The following is a 12,226-nucleotide window of genomic DNA, read 5'->3' as shown; positions in this document are numbered from 1 at the left end:
TTATTCACAGGTTTGTTTGTCTCTTCATTTGTCTTTCCTTAATACTCAAGTAATCAATTATTTTATAGAAAAAATAACTTTTACTGTTAAAGACGATTATATCACAGGAGTATTTGCTGCTTATCAAACAAATTCAGGTCATGTTGAAGCCAGATTAACATGTTCGTAAAGAGCCCTAAAATCAAGTTCACACAGAGTTTCTAAAAACAACTTCCCCACAAAAAGGCACAGACGCTGATCTAATTAATTATTTGAACTGTTAGAGATTGTTTCATTTATAAATCAGGATTTAAGGTGTAAATAATAAGACTAAATATTAAAAGTTGAAGATTAAGCTTTTTATAACAGATCCGTATAAAAAAACTACTGACATATGCAATCAAATGGTAAAATTGCCCTTCTTTGTTCAGCTGATAGTGGTTAAACAATACAAAATGACTAAAATTGTATTATCTTAGAGCTAATAAAAAAAATCCTGTGCAATACATGCAAATTAAATTTGCACCACACAATGGATTGAAATGTAACGTTTGTTAAGATACCAACATGATAAATATAGGGCTAGTATTGACCGAGCCTATCGAAAAATGCTGCGACATATGTTGATCAAATTGATAGTGGTTAAAAAATGGGAAAAAAAAGACTAATGTGTATTGTTTTTGAGCTTATACAAAATTGTGATTATGCAAATAATTCAAATTAAATTTGCACCACACAATGGATTGAAATGTAACGTTTGTAAAGATACCAACATGATTAATATAGGGATAGTATTGACTGAGCCTTTCGAAAAATGCTGCGACATATGTTGATCAAATTGATAGTGGTTACAAAATAAAAAATGACCATAAATTGTATTGTTTTTGAGCTAATACAAAATTATGAATTTGCAAATAATGCAAATTAAATGTGCACCACACAATGGATTGAAATGTAACTTTTGCAAAGATACCAACATGATTAATATAGGGCTAGTATTGACTGAGCCTTTCGAAAAAAGCTGTGACATATGTTGATCGAATTGATAGTGATTACAAAATAAAAAATGACTAAAATTGTATAATTTTTGAGCTAATACAAAATAATGCCTTTGCAATAATGCAATTTAAATTTACAGCACACAATGCATTGATCTGTTTGTAAAGATACCAACATGATAAATATAGGGATAGTATTGACTTAGCCTTTCGAAAAGAGACACGACATATGTTGATCAAACTGATAGTGATACAAAAATAAAAAACAATGACTAAAATTGTGTTGCCTTTGTGCTTATTCAAAATCATGAATTTGCAAATAATACAAATAAATTTTGCACCACACAATGCATTGAAATGTAACGTTTATAAAGATAACTACAAGATTAATATAGGGATAGTATTGACTGAGCCTTTCGAAAAAAGCTGCGACATATGTTGATAACGTTGATAGTGATTACAAAATAAAAAAATGACTTAAATTTTATAATCTTTGAGCTATTATAAAATAATGAATCTGCAAATAATGTTAATTAAGTTTTCACCACACAATGCATTGAAATGTAACGTAATGTAAATGTACAGCTAGGCGTATATATTGCAATAGTATGGTCGTATTTTATCGCTGTACAATTTTTAAAAGACAAAACAAATATTCATCAAGACTTGCACAGTATACATCGTTTAAACTCTAGATGTTTTCACATACAATTATGTCATAGAGATAAACATTGTAATACCATAGCAGAATCGTATATAGTTACACACAGGCTAGGTAAAATACTTGTTATATATGGAAGATTACTATTTGAAGTGAAGTAACACCATTAGAAGTATTATTTCATAAAATAAGAGCTTCTTTTACAAATTAAGCTAATTTAATAAGTTCAACTTTATTCGTTGTATTCAGCAATTTGTGGAATTTATAAACATAGTGTCTAATGTTATAACATTTCTTAAGTTGTTTCGTTTGGTATCATTATATAAAGGACATTTAGCAACAAAGTGAAACTAATCCTCAACATGTACTTCGTTACAACAACGGAAATGACTTTTGTGTCGTGGTATTTTTTTACCAGTATAAAGCCACGCTCGAAGTTCAAAGCTTTGTGACGTAGTGTCTTAATAGTTTAGGTAATCATCACAGAACTACCCTTTCCAATTCCATTGACTTTGTTTTACCCAATATCTCACATGCGTACTTCAGTATAGACCAAACAAAAGCATCGAACAGCTGACATTGTGTTTTTGGCTTCAAGTCAATATCTTTATATTTGTCAAATAAAATATTCAGAGCTTTATGAGCTTTTCCACATACATATTCTTGATTTAATTGAAAATGTCCAGTATAATTAAAACTGTTTCCAGATAATTAAAATCATTACTTCTTTTATTTGCTGACCTTCAAATGTCCGTGTTTCAGATTGAAATACTCTACCCCTTTTGCAAATCACTATTATTTTAGTTTTATCAGTATTTACCTTTAATCCCCAGCATTAACAGTAATATTTAATAACATATCCACGTGTTTCTGCACTTTCCCTGGCGATTTTCCAATTATGGCTTTATCATCTGCAAAAAAGCAACAATACAATACAATGTTATCAATACTTAGACCGGAAGAGTAGTCATTCTGTATAAACAACTCCAAGTCCTCTACAAAGGGAAAACAACAATTGGGACATAATATCATCTTGCCGTAAACCTACAGCATAGTTAAAATATTCCGAGTATGATGAACAATGCTTAACACATGACTTAACATGTCAATACATATTTTTTATTATTCTCGACAATTTACCTTCTATGCCGGCTTTGTATATTTTAAGTCATAAGTCATTTCGATAAACAGTATCGAAGAATTTCATCATGTCGACGTATATAAAATCAAGTCTTTAATTCTTTTTTACATATTTTTACCAAGGGCATGAGGAAGTATATAGCATCAATTGTTGAGCGCCCTTTTCTGAATCCGAATTGGGCGTCTAAAAGTATATTAAAGTTACTACAAAAAGTTTCTAATCTATTATTAACAACTGAAGTAAATACCTTAGATAAACAACTTAGAATAGTAATCCCTCTATAATTGTTGATAGCAGATCTATCGCCTTTCTTTTGTTAAGGGATTATAATAGTTTCCGTACATTCCTCATGAAAATGACCAGAGCTCAAAAAAGCATTAAACAAATCACATATATGCAATTCTAAAATGTCAATAAATTCATCCAATATTCGTTTAAAATATAATCACTCCCAAATGCTTTGTTGCGTTTCACGCGTTTTACAGACATTTTTATCTCATCGACGGTAAATGGCAGATCTAGTTTGGGAAACGTGAATTCGGCACATTGAAATTATGAGTACTGCAAACATTTTCTGCCTCATCATTATGACAATCAAACAAACCAGGACTCATATCACATAAACAAATTAAAAAAGTCTATCAAAGGGATATTTTGGATTTTAGTATGATTATTTGATTGAAAGTATTTCCAGAAGTCTTTTGGTTTACGATTTTTAAACGTTTAATATCATTAGACTGATGCCTTAAATATAGTTTTTTCTTTCAATTGATAATTTGTTTGTACTCTTTTTATACTGCAACAATTGAAGTCTATTGTCTTCCGACTTATTACAATTACATGGTTTTCACAGAGGAACACAATGAGTGTGTGCCATTTCACATTCAATATCAAACCAATCGGCATGCCTTACAACGCTACACTGTTCAAATGTTGATGTATTTGTTATTAAATATTCTTTCAAAAATAAAGGATCATTAACATGTCAACAAATTCAATATGTTGATAGCGAAACATAAATAGATACAAATCTGTACGTTTTTACCAATTCTTCAACTTAAACAGGGAAGATTTTGGTCGTTAATATCACACAAAAGGTAAATTAATCAGACATTTATAACCGGAAAAGTTTACTCCTTAGCAGAAGTAGATCATGTACGGTACATAGCTTGCTTCACTTTACTGACGTCTGTCCAGATATTGTAAACATAACAGTTATAAAAGTGTGTTATTGATGTGAACAATCGAACACTTACTTTTACCCAACAGTCGAAATACTATTCATTACCAGACATAATTTAATGTATCTGTTCGTTTTTTTTAGTTATGGTCAATCATAGTTGATGCAGTTATAAAGTGCGTGGTAATGGTAACACCGATCGATTGCACTTAAAGGTACCTGTAATTATTATTCAACGACAAACGCCAAACAGTTTAACTACGCAATTTATTATCTTAAAAGTTTGGCATAATAATGTCAAGGCTGGGATCATATGTATTATATAGGTTCCCCTCAAAACGGCGGGAAATTTAAGTACAAAATGTCTATCCCCGTGACAAGCGGGAAGTTTGTTCATGGAAACTATGCCTTCTTTATCATAAAATGGTGTTTTCAAGGCCAGAGAAAAAACCAGAGATAAAACTTCACTGAATGTAAAATAACTCTGGAAAACTGTACCCGAAAACAACCAATATTAACATGTAACTGTGGACATTGTGTAACTCAAACATAACTGGTCATTTTAACTAAGTTATTAATGTGGTTGGAATTTCAAAAAGTAAAAGTTTTGATCAAAGTCTAGCAAATCCTCTAACACTGGTACAGTCAATTACGCAGGAACCTGTCGTCGGGGGCCGAACTAAGTAGACAATTGGACAGACTGACGGTGTGCCGTACGCTGTTAACTCCCAGCCATGACGATGTGGGTTTCTAATGAAGCTCGTAATTCGCGACAAGGCTGGAATATAACAAAAATCTGGCAAGCATCGTGTTACAATAACAAATTAAGTGGGAGGGTGGGTGGAAAATGTAAACTTGTAAACCATAGCGCGGCCTACCCTGTGATGCGACGAGCTAGTAAAAGACCGACAATTTGCACGGGCAGTGGTATTGTACTTAGTGGACGAGTCTATGTGTTACAGTAGGCTGGGTAGGATGGGTTATAAAATTAGGGTTTGGGTTTCGTCGATCCCTTAGGAAAATACGTTTGCGTTGAATAAGACAGTTTATTCTTGAGCGAAGAAACATTATTGTCTTGTTTATGCTTGTTAAATTGCATCATCATTTGTGTTATTTTTTTAATGCTATTAGTATTAGTATGTTTTTATCATACGCACTCAATAGGTTTCGCTTTATTCAGGTTCTGATTCTAGGCTTTTCCAAATAAGAAAATATACAATAAACAAATCATGTAAAAAAATCTTAAATAATCAATCGCATGGCTGGATTTTCTCTTTTCTTTTAATTGGCAGTACTCGGTACAGTTATATTGATAGTATTTTTTACGGTCCTATGAAAATATACTCACAAAACTTTTTTTCTCGGATTCTTTAAATAAAATATAAACGCGTAATTAATACTATATATTACTTAGTTCCATGCAATGTTGTGTTTTATTTCCTTATGCGCAACGAAACAAAAGTTCCGTCGCTCTCTACGAAAGGTATTTAAAGTCGTTAATGTGTAGGTTCAAACAAGACATGTGCCAGTGTTTTGTCAGGATGTTAACGAACGGGAGAAATCACTCAGCTGATTGGTTTGGAATATTTTCGGTAATGTCGGAAATGATATGGTAATACAAAACAAGTCCAAAATTACTACCCATGAGATATAAATACGTTGGTATTTTGACGATCTTGATATACTAAAAAAATGCACGTCTTTATTGGAATGCGGTTTTTGTTGAAGTCAATAGCGTTTAAGTGCCGCGATTAAAGAGATAATCTCTAGCCCATGTTCTGGATGGAACACGTGACTTGTGTCCTTTATGAGCAGATCTTGTTAAAATTTTCAGATTATAGAGATAATCTCTAATCCATGTCATGGATGGAACACGTGACTTGTGTCTTAAATGAGAAGATCTTGTTAAAGTTTTCACATTACGGAATCAAACCGGGGGACTTCGGATTTCTAAACGAACATCATATATAATACGCCACTTCAAACTTACATATAAATATTGTTTATTAACGTTTTAAACGACAAATATTACAACATGCATAAAACCCATACCTGTAAATTAACACAGTGTATATAATAGAAAATATTAACCGTTGTTTTACAATTACATATTATAGAAAATCGCGGAAGGAGGCATCGAACAAACTGTGTCGGAAGTTGACCCAAGGCAATGGTGTCCGTCCGATCGTAACACTGCAGTAAGTAGTTTTCCATCTTAACCGATTTATGGTCTCCTACTTTTGCTCTCATACGATGCTATTTTCAAACGATATATGATATATCTTGAAAGTAGAAAATAACATTCAATAGCTGCAATATAAAGTAAGAAAGTGTTTAAACATGATACTGCTTAAAGTGCCTATCGTTCACCGTTACAAAATAAACTGCCCCGATGAATCTGTCGATGTCCGTCGAATGAGCGTCATACTATTTTAATGTACATATTTTTTATTATTCACTAGAAACGCCAACAACTACGTTTACAGAGCCTGCGTGTTTTGTTCTTGTCTTTTGTATTTACAACTTAAAATTTGGTAAACACATATTTTTAGTTTAAATGTGCTTTCAGGGTCAGTGGGCAAATGCTTCAGAGGAGACCTATAGATTGATGGACTCGTTTGGATATGGACAGCAAGTCAGACAGGCACGGAGAGATGCTTACATGAAATCGGATTGGCTGTTTAATCGACATGCAGGTTACATGCTGAGACCATTTCAAGGGAGGTTATTGTATTTATATTAGACTTCCGGATGTGTTATCCGGGTCATTGTAGACTCCTACCTGGGACACGCGGTTCGCTGATAGGGACACTCGGTCAAACCAAACCACAATATTTGGACCAAGCCCTTGTTAACGATGGACATGGAGGCGCTATTCTGAGCAGTGAGTTGTTTCTTAGTTCTATAGTAAATTCCGATGTATCAATTGAGCGCACTTTACTTGAAATGGATTATTACGCAGTCCGCGTGCGGGGCCGTCATAGCCGTTTTCAATTATGGATATGTGTCATACAGACCAAGTAATTGCCCTGCGTTGTCACTGTCCCAGTATACTGAATAGATGGGCTGCACGAGCTCGGCAATGGCCTCCACCGAATATAGTTCAGAAAGTCGTTTTCAATGGGAGCGTTTGTTACTCCTGCTGGATTTTAATGTAGTGAGAATACGCACGTAGAATGGCGTATTTGTTTTTAACACGGTTGAAATCGAACTAATGTGCAACCTACCTTTATGATGCACTAATTAAAATATATGTCATTTTAAAATTGATCTTAAAAGATGTAATTAAACCTAGAGATAAGGAAATAACATCGTATGTAGTGAACAATATTGTATTGGGACTGGCAGAGAAAAACCAACAAACATTGTTTCATAAAAGAAGTTTATTCAGTTGGTTGCGTGATGGATTGATTCTGCTAAGATAGGCTATAGACACTAAGCATTTACAATATTACATGATACCAGATATAAACCTTATTGCAGCCTCGGGGATGAGTATCGAGCGGAAGCGTACGTGGATAGCAACTATTACGGAAATGATAGAAGAAGGTCATAGGATAGTTCTACGATTGCCGAAAATGAGGAGAGCCAGTATAGGTCACCGGAGCCTCTGTTTTTGGCGTTCCGGGTTGAAAACTGAACTTCAGATGTTGTCATTGGTGACGTGTATCCGAAATAACGAACGGATGGTTAACGGTGCGAATTCGGAACCTGATTGGTTGCTCCAAACGACAATGACACGGGCGGCAGCAATTAGTGTCCTACCTTGGGTGAAGACGGTAAAGAGTCTTGTTGATTTATGTAATATTGTCACTGGACTAATGAGTTAAACTTCATGTATCTTGTTAAACATTATATTGTCCATGTATTATTAATTAACATATCACTATGAATTATTGAAAACATTAAGTACCACTGTTTAGTCTCGAAACAATGTTGGGGATTGTTATGTATTCTTTAAAATATGTCTGCAAATTTCATTATGCATCCATGAAAACATGTTCTATTGTGAATGTATATTTTCATGTGCCAATATGAATTCGTATGTCAATTTGAAGCTGATACATCTTTATCGCAGCTGGCACCGTGTTGTTGACAACACTATTGTTGACAACACTATCGGTCGGTTATCATTGTAAGCATTCATGTAATCAGTAATTTCTTACAATTATGAATATATATCTTTGTTATAACATTACCGTACATGTCAAAGCGATTCAGAAAAACTATTAGTGTAACCGTATAGGTGAACTCGAAAACAATAAGATTTACAATAGACACTTATTTCTTTGCAACAACATTGTGAAGATTTATGAATGTCAATGCAAATAATATTGTCAATCCGAAAACAACATACCAAACGGTTTATACCAACGTATTCAAAATTAATTGCCAATACGTTAAAATTATATAATATTGAAAACGGTGGGACATATACAGATTGTCGATTTAGCTTACGTTTGAATACATTACTAGTATAAGGCATTGTATTGAAAAGGCTCACAGTAACTTGCTCTAAATAAAATGAATGCGGATGCATTTTACTGATATATGTTCTATATTGTCATTAACCGATAAATATATATTTAAAAAATAATGCAATTAGATACCATTGATTATTTTTTATTTTTTGAATGATGATCCGATTTATTCCATGTTTACGACATTATAATATGGTTTATGAAAGATTTTGCAATGAAATGCATATATATATTTAACAGCATTAGAGTTACTTTAAAATTGAAATGACAAGTTTATTAATCCATATAAACATGACATCAAGGATTTGTAGAGCAACGTTAAAACTAGTTTTAGGCGATTTATTTGACATATCTCGGCTTGTTTGAAACTGTGTTACGTGGTATAAAAACTATGTCACCAAATCAAATATGAAAACAATCGCGCACACCTTTCAGATCCAAGAGCAATTGTTCGTGCATGTATATGGAGAAAGTAAAACCGTGTTAACACTTTAGAAGTCACCAGTTTTCGTCTATTCGTGATGACGCTTTCTGAGAACCCTTCTTCTTTGGAAACAATGGTGCCGACGAGGTGGGTCTGTTTTCTTTACATTGGTATAACAAAACCTCTAACCTAAGGGATGTTTAAACAATGAAATGGTCGGCCTATTTTACAGTAATTTGAATAAAATAAATCAAATGAAATAATCCATTTAATAATACCGCAGTATATAAAATGCTGATTTCATGTTTAATTTAAACATATAAATAAATTTCTAAATGCATGTAAAGTATTTAAACATATTTAAACAAGTATACGATAAAATTTGAATATGAAATTATTTGTTGATCCTATTCATGTAATTCAACACAGTTGTTTCTGCGGTAGAGTTTATACCTGCCAGAAAGCATTGTCCGCAAAGCATTACAATTGTCATTCCAGCAGTATTTACCTCGCATCAAGTATAAAACGTTGCAACGCCACAAGTTGAAATTATAAACTCAGCCCACATTAATTTCGATACACTCTATCCCACGCTCGGTTAAAACAAAACGTGTTCTTATTATATGTCGGTAAAGATGGTACTTTCTTTAGTTTGCACGGTATGCTACAGACGACATTTTACTACATCAATTACTACATGGCAATGACTCTAAAACAGGGGAGCAATATTTTGATAACTTTGTCAAGGTTCATTCCCTCAATGAGCTCTACCTACCTCTATTTCAAATTGATACCTCTTTCAATTTTGAGATATGCTCCGGACATATTTTAGTATACAACTTAATAAAATGGCTCAATTCCGAATCGCCTGATGGGATTTGGCTGGTTATTTAATTTGGCCTTTATTTGATGCTTATAAACATTTCCAAGCAGGTTGGTGATAAATAAACTGGTTAGAGAGCAGAAACAAATATCAACGCGCGGTAGGCACTGAATTTGTTCGCTTTTGCATAATTTAAGACGCAACTTATTTTTCAAATTAATCGCAAGTTTGAAATCAAAACAAGCCATTCAAATTTATAAAGAGTGTGTCTTAACGCACAGGTCGAGAATTGTGTTTGTGCAATTTTTATCATCCTATTTATTTTACAGAAATAACTTAGATAAAATAGCAACAACATGGTCCTTTTTTTACATTCAGAAAGCATAGAAAGTATGATGAAAATGGTAATGAAAACTGAGTAAAAAGACACTTTGCAATCACCATCACATAAAATGAATATTGTTTGAATATTGAATACCTATCTTACTAAGAATATAATTTCTTTATGGAAATTTCCTGTACAAAGCTTTTGATTTTTGACACCATATACACATTCAAATTATACAATAACATAATTGATGAAAATAAATAAAAAATAAATGTGCGAGCAATACTTTCTACTCACGAATTAGGTACTCATAAAGACAGCCCTGTTGACCCGTACTTTGTTGTGTATGCATTACATGATACCCTAGCAGTTCACACGGTGTCAACAACTTTGACCTAAACATGGGTATACAGCACTTATGCGATTTTTTTCGGTGTTGTTGTTTTACCCAGCTTTTCACCTTAAATGACTTTTGCATACAGACACGCATGAAAATATTCGAATATTTCATTGGCTGATTCGAGATAAAACCTCTGAACTTTGGCTACATCACTGTGTCTGGGCTCAGCGCAAAGAATACATCACTATTAAATGTAAGGAATTCCGGACTTCTCTCTGCATGTTCAAATGACACAAATTGTGGCCCAGTTACAATTACGCGTTAAAATCCATCTCGCAGAATTTCAAGATCACTACTCGTTCACTAAATCGTCCGGGGAATATATAACTAACTATCGATAAACACAGTTTTGCTTTAAAGATGAGAAAACACGCAAATTGTTAAGTGTCACGATAAGAGGAAAATCGTTAAATTATCCAACCACAAATGGTTGCCGTACTCGGTCAGAACGTCTAGAAATCGTTCCTAAACGCTTGGATAGACTGTCCTTATTTACAAGTTCGCTATTTTAAATACAATTTTGTATCGAAAAGCATTGTGCTAAAATATGCCATTCACAATTCGCGATGAGATTTTTAATGACCCTCGTCAAGCGAAAATGGATCTTATTCCATATGCGCCCATCATATGTATAGCCCACTCAGCCTGCGCATCTCTCAGCCTGGTCAGGAGGTACATTATGAGACCATAGCACATTGGGTGATTTTATAGCGAACAGCATCGCCAGCAGACTGCGCAAATGCACAGGTTGGGCTTAAGATACGCTGGCACGCATAAGACCCATTTCGCATGACGCGGCCATGAAATTGTGATTTAAATGTGTCGAAAGAAAACTGCGTTTTAATTAAATATTAACATACTCTATAGTTTGATGGTGAAAACATACACTTATAATACGGAATGTGAGGACACATATGATGTGCATTCCCGTAGTATAATTTGTATCTACTTACACTAATATGTGGTACTCCCGTAGTTTAATTTGTATCTACTTACAATAATGTGTGGTTTGACAATGATAAGTTGATAACACACATTTTATGCAGTGAACATGTGACTAACAAGTTATTAAACACAATAGTTAAACTTTTGTTTTCAATTTAAGTATTTAGAAACGTAAATTGCCCACTTTATTTCAAAGTCAGCATTTACGTCGACTACCTTTTAAAAAGATATTTCTTGTTATATTTTGTTGTTTTTTATAATCGGTTTTAGTGATTATAAAGCATTTCTGTTGTTGTCTATACCTGTAGTTATTGGTGAGAAACGTAAATTGCAAACTTATTTTCAAAGTCTAGCGATAATATAGCATTTTTGTTGTTGTCTATAGTTTACCTGTATAAATTGGTGAACTCATGATCAACGTTTTATTAATTGAGAAATGTGAATGTAAACAAACTTAAATTTCTACTATTGCATTGTTTGCACCCGTGAATACAAAAGATCGCCGCTATCTGTTGAGAACAGACGAATGTTTCCCAGGCATATCAAAATTAAACCCGCTGTAGCTGCATACACTATGAACGAGGTTACACAACATCCCACTACACTTGTTTATCAGCATCTATTAATAGCCTCAGACGGCGGTTATCGTTTTTAGCGTAGTCAAGAGCAGACCGATTTTCAACGCGCAGTATTAACCTTAGTTGTCCGCAAGCGAACAACTAATATGTTGAAAAGTTACGTTAGGACGCTATTTTAACGACCAAAACTCCAAAGTTGTTCCTGAGACTTATTGGTTATCAATATTTTATTACAATCAAAACGTGCGTGAACACTGACTGAGTGACGGAGTCACAAAACTTCGGAAA

This window comes from Dreissena polymorpha, chromosome 8 (genome assembly GCF_020536995.1).
Source record: "Dreissena polymorpha isolate Duluth1 chromosome 8, UMN_Dpol_1.0, whole genome shotgun sequence".
NCBI lineage: Eukaryota > Metazoa > Mollusca > Bivalvia > Myida > Dreissenidae > Dreissena > Dreissena polymorpha.
Note: the sequence above shows the minus strand (reverse complement) of the source record.